Below are 12,833 nucleotides of genomic sequence, written 5' to 3' on the forward strand. Positions count from 1 at the left end.
TCCCTTAGGTCAGTAGGTCCAGCAGGGGTCGCAGTTCAAGTAAGCAATCGCTGCTGGGCATGGGGCGGGGCCACAGCGCCCCGCCCCCTCCTCCCAGCCCTCCCTCCCCAACCTACCCAGGTCCGGCCTCTTTCGCACCTGCGTGTCCCCGCGCTCGCGCGCGGGTGCGACCTCTCCTGTCGGCTCTAGCTGGGAGGGTTTTTTTGGCCTCCCCTCTCGCGAGATCGCCTCCAGTTGCGGCCGCCGCCGCTCCCGGCCGCTGAGTGGCGGCGTCTGCGCAGCCGCCATGTTCGGTTGCTATGCTGTGGCCTGGGAGACGGGGTGTGCTTGAGGGAGGAGGAGGAGACGGAGGAGGAGGAGGAGGAGGAGGAGGAGGTGGAGGAAGAGGAGGAGGAGAAGGAGGGGAGAGGTTGAGCTCCTCTTGCACTCTCACACACAAACGCTGCCCCGGATTACCCGCCCGCTCACACCGCGCTGCGCGCTTTTCCGCTCCTCGCGGCCCCCCCACATTGTTCTCTCAGGACTCCTGGGTCCCCGGGGGCTGAATTCCGGGCCTGAGTCGGGGACAGGAGAGACTTGGCTTTGGCCGAAGGGTCCGAGGTTTGGGGCCAGGCCCCCCGCCCCGGGGCTCCCCTCCCCCACGGCACTTTGGGGGTGTGTGGATTATCTCATCCCCGCAGGGAGGTGGGAGAGCGCGCCGGCCGCCCGCCTCCCTCCCGCCTCCCCGGCGGCGCCGGCCCGCTGCAGCCCCGCAGTATGAGGTGGTGCTGGCGGCTCGGGGCCGTGGCGCGGCCGCTGCGGCGGCGGCTGCTGGGGGGGCGCTGAGGGAGCCCCCGGGAGCCGCGCGGCGGACGCGCTTCGCCCCGGCGCGCCCGGGCCTCGAGGCTTTTCTTCTCCAGCCGAGAGGACGCGGCTGTGCACCGAAGGTAAGAGGCTCTGGGGTTCCGGCCGGCGTCTCGGCCCTGCGAGGCGCGCGAGGCTGTTACCTGGGTGTGGGAGGCGAGCCAGGTAGGGCAAGACGGAGGCACTAGGTTGATTTCAGAGAAGGGGAAAAATGATGCTTGTACCCCCGCCCCCCTTTCTTCTCGGGACCTCTGCTCTCGCAGCTCCTGGGGTTAATGTTGGAATCTGTTACGGGTGAGCGAAGGGAGAAGGGAGAAGGAAATGGAATCGGTGCGGAGATGGAATGTTCCACAGTACCTAAACTCTAGGTAAGGTTTTGGAATCTTCTGAGTTTTCCATCGTTGGTAGGCTTCCTTTTTGGTTTTGTTTCTGTTTTTTAATGGGCTCATGTGAGTGCTTCTTGCTTCTGCTGCATGGGCAAACTGTCTCTACCGTTGAAGTTTTAAGCCTCTTGTGATTCTATCGGTATATACTTGTGTTTAGGAATCTGTAGTTGGGCCAAAAAAAAAAAGTTGAGATGTAGCTAAGTAGACGATACCGATGCATTCCCCAAGGTTTCCTTAGGATGGAACAGTTTACAGTTGCAAAGGTACATGTATCGGTGTTTCTGCGAAATTTGAAATGGGAGGCTTTTATGTGTAGGGTTACCTTATATTGTGACACCAGTACAGACAACGAATTGTAGGCTTTTCAAGCGCTTGTTCAGGGGAACCTGTATATCTGCAATGTACTAACTGCTTTTAAATCAGAGTTGGAGTAATATTAGGTTTATGTGACCAGATCGTGGGTCTAGCTGAAACAGTGCACTTAAAACGTGTTTGGGGGGGGGGGGGGTACCTAACCCAAAAGCCAACATATCCGACTTATAAAAGATGATTTAAGGGAAAAGATCATGGAACAGTAAAAGCCCAGATTTTTTACCCTAATTTTTGAACCTTAACGTGTCAAAGAAAAAAAATTATTTTTCATTTTTTTTAAGGGAGGAGGAACTGACCTTAAAATAAATGATTGCTCAGTCCAAGGTGTGCTTGCTTACTGGAGTAGAGCTAGATGTATCAGTTAGATCTTGAATTTGATGAATATAAATTCAACCTATAGATTTTTTTCAAAAAAGATTTTTCATAAGCAGAAGTTTGTGTATTGTATAGAACTTCTTTACTGACTCATAATAAAAGAGTGCGGTCTTTTGTCGATCCCACCATTTTTTGTCAGAATAAATTTATGCTCCAGTTACCACAAAGCTGTTTTTATGTCTCTGTTTTGTTTGTTTGTTTGTTTTTAATGACACACATATCTTTGTTACCGTTTTTCACTGAAACATGTGTGGTCCCATATTCTCATGTTCTTGAGTGGTTTGGTTTATAAGAAGAAAATCATAGTCTCTTAGTACATGGAGATATTTATGATTTAGCTAATCTGTTTTAAACATTTGGCCAGGAGCTAAACACAAGGAGCCATGACTATTTTCTCGTATTTATTAATGTTGAGTAGGCTACAGTTTATTAAGTTGGAAAATCACACGTTCTTCAAAAGTAGTAATGGAGAGGATATAACTTTCTTATTGTCTGCTTTCTAACCTGCTTAGCTTCTGGGCTGTGGGTATAGAATTGTTTCATACTTGGTTTTTTATGTTCTAACTGAATATCTTTTAAAATGTCCCTACTAACTTTGTTACTTCAAATTTGTGACACCCAATTTCTAATTTAGGCTAGGCATAAAACCAGCATTGATTGAACACACTTGCTAAAAATACTTTCTGGGTCAGATGTACTTAGAATGCAGCCTCAGGAAAATTCATTTGACCTATTCTAATGTGACCAACGTACACTTCATTATTATTGAAGGACTTTAAAAAATTACAGACTGTCACAAATTAGATTTCATCGGTTCAGGCATAGAAGTCTAACTGTTTTCAATGTATAAAGTACTTTATGTAGGATAGTAATAAAGACTTTTTTCATCAAAAAAAATTTTATGTGACTCCCCCCCCATTGAATATTGTTAGTCTTTATGATTTGTATATTCAGAATATTTTAGTTTTGTCTAAAAAAAAATTATTTGAGTTGTAAAGTGACAGTACAAGGTGCAGTGTTATCTCTTTGGCATTTATTTGACTTATTCTGAACCCTTTATAGGGGAGCATTGGTCATGTTTTTGAGTAAATTATCTTTAAGGACTGAGGTAAGAGAATGCCAGATAAATTTCAAGGAGACACTGGGAGGACACTCCCCTGCCCCCCCCTTTTGTGAGTTGATATGGTCCGTTTTAAGCAATAAGAAAGCTTTAAAAAATATGTAGAAATCTTGTTTTGTGGATGTTTAAACATGACTGTTTAAAAGTTCTTTAATTTTTTTGTGTTAGTTTTTAGGAGTGTTAAAATTGGTGACCTCATGCGAAATGGCAAGTCTGTTTAACTATGTGGCTAAATATGAATTGTTGTCCCTACGTAAAATTTAGTATTGGTGGAAATTCACTGGCTACAAACTGAGTTGAATTTTGTTGTTTTTCTGGGTGATAGCATGCATGATGTAAAATTTTTTATATGCTGTAGTCTAGATTTGTTAAATTTGTCAGTTTAGTAGATTAAGCTGTGAAGCCTTGAAGGTTAGTTTAACACGCTGGAAATCCTTTTTTATTACTGTTTACCTGGAAAGTATTGTAAGATGAAGGTGTTATTTCTTCATTTAATGTTCAACTAGTGCAGATGGTGATAAGGAATATAATGTAGAAGTACTGTAGAATCGTCTATTGGTTTGGAAGTTCAGGATCTAGGAACAGTGTAGTATATTTCTTTTCCTTTGCATGGTCAGTCAGTATAGTCATATATACAACAGGGTGGGAAATAAGAGGGGATATTTATTACATTCTCTAAACTTTGTTAGAGGCATCTCCCTCCCCCACCTTCATTCTTCATTTTGTTACTCCTAAGTAGCAACGCTAGAAGAAAGGTGTAAGTATTTGAAAAAATTGGTAGGAACAGATTGAAAAGGAGGTGCTGTGGATTATCTTAAGGGGAAGATACTAATTTGGGCATTCTTGTGTTTGTATCTTTTAACCAAGAAGTTATATAGAGGAGTAGAAAGATAGAAGGATACACAAGGGAAGTGTTTAATGTCCGTTACGCGCCAGATAATGTAAAGGAGCATTTTGTGTTGTCTTACGTAGTCATCAAGTACACTTTGTGAGGTAGGTATTATGAATTCCCTGCTTCCTCCCTCCCCCAAATGGGGTCAAAGAGCAATTAAATAACTAGGACCACACTGCAATAAGTAGAATTGAAACTAGGTCTGTTTGACTCTGAAGCTTATTCTGAAGAATAAGCTGTCCAATTAAACTTTCTACAGTGATGGAAATACTCTTTTTCTGCACTGTCAGGTATGGTAGCCGTTAATCATATGTGGCATGGAGCACTTGAATGTGACTGTCCTGCCTGAGGAACTGAATTTAAAATTGTATTTAATTTTAACCAGTTTAAATTTAAATAACCAGATGTTGCTAGTGGCTATAATATTGGATAGCACAGCTTTAGATCTTGCTGCCTAGAAAATCTGAGTTTTAGTATTGAATCTTCCACTAGTTTATATATGACATTAAGCAAATTATTTGATTTTGAGCCTCAATTTAACCCATTGGGAAAATGAAGAGGTTGTCACTGAAAAGATTATCTCCAGCATCCCTTCTTGCTCTAGAGTTCTGTGATTCTTACTAAAATATACAGTGGCACTTAATATTTGAAAGCATTGTATCTGAAAGGATTCCTCTTACCAATATATTTACCCATTATTTAAACTTTTTTCTTTAGTTATTCTTTTTCAGAAGGGTAATATGTATAAAGCACACATAATGGATAATGGATTCCCCCCTCCTGCCTCCCCCCTCCCCTCCAGTTATTAAGTATTGTTTAAATTCAAGGCAGTGCTTTCCTTGGAACAAAGTTTGAATTTTTTTTTTTTTTATGTTTATTTTTGAGAGAGAGAGAGAGAGAGAGAGAGAGAGAGACAGCGTGAGTGGGAGAGGGTCAGAGAGAGAGACAGAGAGAGAGGGAGACAGAGAATCCAAAGCAGGCTCCAGGCTCTGAGTTGTTAGCACAGAGCCTGACACAGGGCTTGAATCCATGAACCATGAGATCATGACCTGAGCTGAAGTCAGATGCCCCACCAACTGAGCCACGCAGGCGCCCCTGAAGTTTGAATTTTTAAATATTTTTTTTGAATTTTTAAATTTTTATTTCAGCATGCCACCTTCCCATTTAAGAATGTGTCTGTTACAGTTCCCTGTTACTTATCAAATTAATTCCAAACATATCAACTTGGCCTTGAAGGCTTTCTACCCACTTCATCTCACTAGCTTTGTTTCCCATTCTTGCTTAAAAAGAAAATACTCTTGTGTTTTCCTCTGCCCTTGTTTCCTCAGTTGAAACATTCCTGTCTCCAATTCATGTGCCTCCTCTTTAAGTCTTCCTCAAAATTCAGTCTTTTTTCCCTGGAAGAATGCTGCTTAATCCAGTCATGATTGACAGGTTTTCAATCCTAGTAATAAGCACCCTGGGCTTAATATATGATTTTTAAATACAGTTAGTTGAGTACATCCTTCTTAAGTTTTTACAATGTTACCTGTTCTGTGTCCTTAATAAAAATATATAAAAAAAATTAAAATGGGAGTTCTTTTTTACTGCCTCAGGAGTTCAGTTCATTGCCTAGCAATTCGGCTTCAAAGAGTCGCTAATATGAAAAAATGATACTGTCACAACATTCACCCTTAATTACCATTTAATAGATATTTTTGTTTTTTTTTTTCCAGGCAATTGTCCATACTTTTAAAATTAAGTTGTATGGTAGAGATACAGTTTTGAGTTTAATATATTTGAAACATATAGTAGAAGCATTGCAATGTAGGAAAAAGATGATAGACTTTGAAGTCACATTGATGTAGGTTGGAATCTGATCTCAAAAACTTTGGACAAATTATATAACCCTCAAGCCTACTTCCTTGTCTGTGAAATTAGGATAAGAATACTTGTCTTTGAGTTGTTGTAATGATTAGGATAATATGTATAAAGCATGTAGTACTCTTTAAATAGAAAAGATGGTCAATAAATGGTAGGTGATCATATTTTTCTCATTTTCCCATTCCCATCATGAGTATAACTTAAACAATTGCTTAGCAGTTCAGATGATTTATCAATCAGGTGATTGATTTAGTCATTTACTTTTTGTTAAACATTTTGCCGTTTCTGAAATTTCTACTCCTATAATCTACAGTGAGTATCTCTGTGCTCATAGCTTGTTTATTTCCTCAGTTTAAAACTAGGATAATGGTCCAGTGGTATGAATATTTCTATGCCAGGTTTCTCTCAGAGAAATGGGCAATCTTGTTTTGGAAAAAAAAAAAATGCTAATTTGATTGTAAAATTTTACCTTATGGTTTTAATTAATGTATTTTGGAAATTTTCGCTTATTGGGGGAATGACATAGTAAACACTCATTTATATGTGAATTAAACAAATATTTGAATGTCTGTTATAGGGATCAGTGGTATACAGGTAAATAGGACATGATTGTTGTCCTTGAGCTCTAATTCTAGGATGGTAACACATGTCAACAAACAATTACAATTCATAGTGACAAGTGTAATAAGATCTGGGGGAAATGAGATGTGGCATTTGAGCAGTGTCTTGGAGGACGGGTTGGAAGTGATCTGGGTAGAGAGAACAGCATGTACAAAATGTCAGAAGTATGAAAGGGTGCATAGTGTATTTGGAAAAATACAGGTTGTCTTGTATATGTGTGTCTTTGTGGGCTGGCTCTTGGTGTCTGATTTTGTGTGGAATCTGTGTTCCTGTATGTGTGTGTCGACTATGTGGATGAAACCTTCCGAGGGTCCTTATTTGGGCTTTGAGTGGAATTATAGTAAGAACTGTAGAACTTCCCAACTGGTGTGCCATGAATGGTTCACATGTGTGCCAGAGAGCAAGGTGTACCCATCAGGCTATCGGTCCTGGGCATATTGGAACCCCTAGATGGCTTCTTTTGACCTCCTATAGTGTTGGCTTATTCCAGTGTCCTAAAAATTATTTTCTTTGGTGCCAAGTTGGGAAAAGATTGGGAAAGGTACTGTGTTCTAGAGGCTCTAAGTATTGGCAAGTTTATGGTACCCACTCACCCCTGGCATTCCCACATGTAATAAAAAGTATAACCAATATCAAATCCTAAAATAAACACAAAGGAGATCAAATCAAAGTCCCCTTTTTAACCTGCCTTTCTTCTCTCCTCCCTTCCCCCCCCCCCCCAGTAATTACTACTTGATTGTTTTGTGTGTGTGTGTGTGAAATATCTTTTTGGTACTCCTTTTAGGTGTACTTTTTGCTAGTGCCCTACACAAATGTTTAGTCTGCCTCTTAGGAAATCAGAATTTGCATTAGGGAGCAATTATCCATATTTAAATAATGGAATAAGATTAGATGTGGGTTTTGAAAGGTAACTCCTGACTTGTAGATAATGATGCAAGGATGTAAGGATGGTGCAAACATGAGGCTAGAGAGACCAGTTAGGATGCCCTTGCAGTGGTCCAGGTGAGAGATTATAGCTGGAAACGGGGAAATGAACATGAGGATGTGGGACTAGAACCGAAAACTGATTAGGTAGTTTCACTAGAACTGAGTGTCCATTTGGATATAAGGGAAAGAGGAAAAGAGTTGATGATGATACCAAGATTTCTTCTTTGGGCAGCTCTAAGGCCAAATAATTTTTATTGAGTACGTACAGTGAGCCATGCATTTTGCTAGGCACAAGGTTGTCATGAATTCTTACTGAATTTTAAAAATTAATTTATTTTGAAATAATTTCAAACCTATAGAAAAGTTGCAAGAGGGGCGCCTGGGTGGCTCGGTCGGTTAAGCGTCCGACTTCGGCTCAGGTCACGATCTCGCGGTCCGTGAGTTTGAGCCCCGCGTCAGGCTCTGTGCTGACAGCTCAGAGCCTGGAGCCTGTTTCAGATTCTGTGTCTCCCTCTCTCTCTGCCCCTCCCCTGTTCATGCTCTGTCTCTCTCTGTCTCAAGGATAAATAAACGTTAAAAAAAAAATTAAAAAAAAAAAATTGCAAGAACAGCACAAAGAGCTCTTGAATCTCCTTCAACCAATTTTTTCCTTGAATTATTCTTAGTAAAAATATTTTCCTTGAATAATTTTACACACACACACAGTATATACCATATATATACCATATGTGGTATATACTCTGTATATAGTGTATATACTGTGTGTGTGTGTGTGTGTGTACACAAGTTAAGCATGCAACATCTTTGTGCGTGGCTCGCGGTAGTGGGCCCAAGTGTGGCCTTTTCTTCCAGATGCCCAAAGAAGGAACTTTTGTCTTTGACCCTTTCTCTCTGCTATATCTTAGTGGATTCTCAAATTCTAGTTATCTCATTTCTGGTCTCTCATTTTCATCCCTACTTCCAGCCATTTCAGAGGAATGTACCATTTTTTATTTCATTGGACTGTTTCTGAACCATTTGAAAGCCAGTAGCACACATGATGCCCATCACTCCTAAATAATCAGTGTGTCTTTACCAAAACCTGGATAGTCTCTTATATAATTACCAAATCAGACAGTTAACATTGATATAACAGTGCCTTCAGATTGCCAGATGCCATTCAGAATTTTCCAGTTGTCCCAGCAGTTTTTCTCTTTTCTTTTTGGTTTAGGATCCAACTTAGGATCTTACATTACATTTAATTATAATGTGTCTTTAGTCTCTTCAGTTTGAAACATTTCCTCAATATTTCTGTCTTGTATGACCTTGACCTTTTTTATTCTGAAAGATATCCCTTCGCTTCGGTTCATCCGTTGGTTTGCTCATGTGTAGACTAAATGCATTGTTGGCAGGAATACCATAGAAATGATGTGCTGTTCTTAGTCTGTCACTAGGATGCGTACAGTGTTGTCCCACCACTGTGATGTTTACTCTGAACACATTGTTATGTTCATGTTTACTGAGTTTCTACACTGTAAAGTCATCATTTTTACTTTTGTAATTGGTATGTCTTTTGTGAGAAGAGCTCCAAGGCTCCAAGTATTTGATTCTTCCTCAAACCTCCATCCATCAGTCTATGGGACCACTGATGACTTCTGCATTCTGCCTGAATCAGCTACTACTATGAAGGTTGCTGTCTGCATTTACTGTTTGATGTTCTGCTGAAAACACATGTCTCCCTTCTTCCCCATGCATTTATTTATTCATTCATTTATTTATATCAATATGTACTCAAGGATTTCTATTCCTATTCGGTGGGTTGTATTGTTATTTTTAATTTTTTTGTTGTTGTTATTGTTGAAATTGTCTTAGATTTGGCTAGTGGCACTGCCCCCCCCCCCCCCCCCCCAAGATGGCTCCTGAGTCTTTTTGATATGTCCCCATCCTTTGAGTCTTTCCTTACTTTCTGGCACAGGATGTTCCAGACTTTTTCTGGCACAGGATGTTCCAGGTTTTTTGTTGTTGTGTTTTTTTGTCTGTTTGTTTTTAAGGTTACAGACAGCTTAACATTTGGGGGATTAAGAGAAAGAAACTATAGTGGTTATTTCATCCAGTGTGCTTGGCAGTGGGGTTACAGAATGAATAAGACATGATCTTTATTTTCAAGGAGATTATACTTTCTTTGGAGGAACTTAAAATTTATTATAGTGCTAGAAATATATACAGGTAAATCATAGTTATGTTAGTATATAGCTAAAGTATGTACAGATAAGTCATAATTAATAAGTGTAGCACAATATATTACCAAACTCAGACTTCTCAAATATTTAAAAATTTATTTAAATTTTATTTCCTTTTTTAATTGTTAGTATGTCTGGTTCAAATTTTAAAATAATGTAAAAAGGTATGTATTTAGAAGTCTTTATTTATTTTTTAATGTTCATTATTTATTTTTGAGAGTCAGACAGAGCATAAGCCAGGGAGGGGCAGAGAGAGACAGAAAATCTGAAGCAGGCCCCAGGCTCTGAGCTGTCAGCACTGAGCCCAGCATGGGGCTCCAACCCAGGAACCGCAAGATAATGACCTGGGCCAAAGTCAGTAGCTCAACTGACTGAGCCACCCAGGCGCCCCAAGAAGTCTTAATACTGTTCTGTCTCTCCCTTCCCTGCTCTCTATAGGTAGCTACTTTGATTCTTTGTATATTTTACCAGTATTTTTGCAAATAGAAAAGAAATAATAAATATAAATCACTGTTTCCCCCTACCTTTCTATGTAGAAGACAGCATATTATATTAATGTTTTATATCATAGTTTTTTCATTTAAAATAAATGTTGGAGATCCCTTAACTTCAATATAAGGGAACTCTTCCCTTTTTTTTTTTTTTTTTTTTTTTTTTTGTATAGTGACATGTTCAATTGTGTGGATATGCTATTAGGCTAACTGATTCAAATTATTTGAACTTTGCTCTACTTTTTTAGGCCCTTTTACTTGTGCAGCTCATTTACTTTCACCTCTTCTGTATGAACTAGTGCTCCCATGAGGCATTTTATTTTATTTTCTTCTTCTTCTTCTTTTTTTTTTAAGTAGGCCTCACACCCAGCGTGGAGCCCAGTGTGGGGCTCGAACTCACGACCCAGTGATCAAGACCTGAGCTGAGATCAAGAGTCGGATGCTTAACTGACAGAGCCAACCCAGGTGCCCTCCATGAGGCATTTTACATCAGTGATCTGTGTTACTTTCTTCACTTAAAGGCATCTAATGAATGCCTAGTTGGAGAAGCATTTTAGACTTTGTGGCCAAGCAAAGGACTTCCTTTCTGTAGTAGCTTAGATGAAAAATGGAAGAAAAAGAAAAAGAGAAAGGGGTGAAACTAATATTTGTGTTTTAAAATATAGTATTTCATTTAATTCTCTCACACAACCCTGTAGAATAGGTAATGTTACCCCCTTTTTATAGGTGAAGAAGTTGAGGGTCAAAAAGTTGAGTTTGTTTAGACTTTCACAGCTAGAAAATGGCAGATTTAGGTTTTGAAAGTAGGTTAATTTGAGTCCAGAATCTGTATCTTTTCTGCTGCTGTCCTATTTTCTGTCTCCTATTTTTGAATTCCTGAATTCTAGTCTTATAACTGGAGCTCTCTGCTATCTCATAAGCCTTTCATCAAGAACCATGAAATTAGGCACATTTCCCTATTATGTTTTTCCTGATTGCTGGGATAGCACCTGCTTATCCGATCTCTACCACGAAGCCCCTGCTTGCCTGAATTGCTGACTATTGCCCACTAGTATAAGATGTGTATACTGTTTTTTAGCTCTCTGTCTAGATTGCCTCTCCTTATCCCTGAGTTTCCTTTTCTCCTTTTTTTCTACTGTATCCCTGTTACCATTTGAGCTTCAGTTTGGCAATATGAACCTTGGGCAAAACTTCTGAAATTTTGGTGGATGATATTTTTAAAAACTCATCATGTCTTGTTTGGACTTGTAAAATAGTCTCCTTAAAGTGCATTCTGCCATTGGTTTTGCCCTTTTAATCCTCCTCGTCACTGTAGCCCGAGTAATCTGACATGGATATCCTATCACATTACACCCTGCTCAGAATTTTGTATTGGCTCTCTCTTCCTGTAAGATACAAGCTAAACTCATGGTCAGCCCTTGTCTGCCTCTCCAAGCTTCACTCCCATATTCCCAGTATTCACAGTGCCTTGCCTGTAATACGTGCTAATTAATACGGACTACACTTCAAGTGAGTAGAATGAATGAATTTTCCAAGGAGATTAAAATTATTTAGGAAATATTTTAGAATATTTTAAATTCATGTTTTCTCTTTTAGTTATTTCTTATAGCATGGAAATAAAATATTTTTACAAACTCCAAGGATTCCCAAATTGTTTTATTTACATTGGAATTTAAAAAATCTCTATATTTAGTTTATTTACACTTCCAACTTTCTAGCCCAGACTGTGATCAGTTACTGTGCTTGCTGCAGAAGCTACATAGGGAAATGGGGAATCTTCATTGGGATGGGTTTTGTGATTTGGAAAAGTTATTCTAGGTGATTGTGATTTTATCACCTACCTTGCATGTAGATATTTTTATAGATTTTGATCTGTGTTAGCATAATTATTTACAAAGCAATTGTATAGATCAACAGTTCCTTATATGCAATTCTGAGATCCCCAAGGCCCTGAAAAAAACTTTTTAGAACTAATTTGACAGCCAAACTTGACCTAAACTGATGTGAGGCTACTGAGACTTTAATGTTTTTATTTTATTTATTTTCATTTTTGAGACAGAGAAAGACAGAGCATGAGCAGGGGAGGGGCAGCGAGAGAGGGAGACACAGAGTCTGAAGCAGGCTCCAGGCTCTGAGCTGTCAGCACAGAGCCTGATGTGGGGATTGAACTCATGAACTGTGAGATCATGACCTGAGCCAAGATTGGATGCTTAACCACTTTGGTGACTGAGCCACTCAGGTGTCCCAAGGCTACTGAGACTTTATTTATTTCACTTGCATTGAACATTCCTAGGGTACTCTAAAGAACTTTTAAATAATGTGTGGTTAATACTGGGTATTACCCTAGACCCAACTGTGAATGTTATTTAATATGAGGTATTTATGCATTATCACCTCTCTATAATCAAAATATTCTGAAATTCAGAAGTGTTTTGAAACCAGTAGTTTCAGATACAGGATTTTAGATCTGAACCAATTTTCACTACTTCCAGTTTCCTTAGCAGTGGGTGATAAATAGTAGTCTGTTTTATTTTGAATTTCTTTTTGATGATAATGTAGTTGAACTTTTTTCATGTGTATTCATGTGTATTTCATGTGTATTCATGTGTATTTCATTTCTTGTTTCATTCTTCAAATTTTTTGTTCATTTTTCTGCTAGGATTTTAATGTTTTTTCTTACCAATGTATAATATTGTAGATACTGACTGGGTTTCTGTTAGCACA

General features: G+C 39.4%; 1 protein-coding gene across 11 annotated transcripts in view; it reads left to right on the forward strand.

Moving 5' to 3' along the window:
* The first annotated feature begins 360 nt into the window (after positions 1–360).
* The window catches only part of PTPN4 (protein tyrosine phosphatase non-receptor type 4), a 217,266-nt gene continuing 204,793 nt past the window's right edge, over positions 361–12,833 (forward strand). For 3 of the 11 annotated variants that reach the window (XM_058715518.1, XM_058715517.1, XM_058715520.1), the window contains exon 1: positions 362–926. The gene's annotated coding sequence lies outside the window, so the exon portion shown is untranslated. Of the gene's footprint in view, positions 927–1,192; positions 1,212–12,833 lie in introns of those variants that run through there. The other 8 variants (XM_058715515.1, XM_058715516.1, XM_058715521.1 and 5 more) reach the window with 5 other exon arrangements.

Source organism: Neofelis nebulosa, chromosome 2 (assembly GCF_028018385.1).
Source record: "Neofelis nebulosa isolate mNeoNeb1 chromosome 2, mNeoNeb1.pri, whole genome shotgun sequence".
Classification (NCBI taxonomy): domain Eukaryota; kingdom Metazoa; phylum Chordata; class Mammalia; order Carnivora; family Felidae; genus Neofelis; species Neofelis nebulosa.